Below are 219 nucleotides of genomic sequence, written 5' to 3'. Positions count from 1 at the left end.
GTACCCCCAAGTCCTTCTTGGCAGGGCTGCTCTCAATCCCTTCATCCTTCAGCCTGTATTGATACCGGGGGTTGACCCAACCCAGCAAGGACCCTGCACTTGGCCTTGTTAAACCTCATGAGGTTCACACAGCCCCACTTCTCCAGCATGTCCAGGTCCCTCTGGATGGCATCCCATTCCCCAGGCATGTTGACCACACCACTCAGCTTGGGCTAGTAT

The sequence above is a fragment of the Pygoscelis adeliae genome, unplaced genomic scaffold (assembly GCF_000699105.1).
Source record: "Pygoscelis adeliae isolate BGI_AS28 unplaced genomic scaffold, ASM69910v1 Scaffold154, whole genome shotgun sequence".
NCBI classification, from domain to species: domain Eukaryota; kingdom Metazoa; phylum Chordata; class Aves; order Sphenisciformes; family Spheniscidae; genus Pygoscelis; species Pygoscelis adeliae.
The sequence above is the reverse complement of the archived record's forward strand: the minus strand, read 5'-3'. Positions refer to the sequence as shown.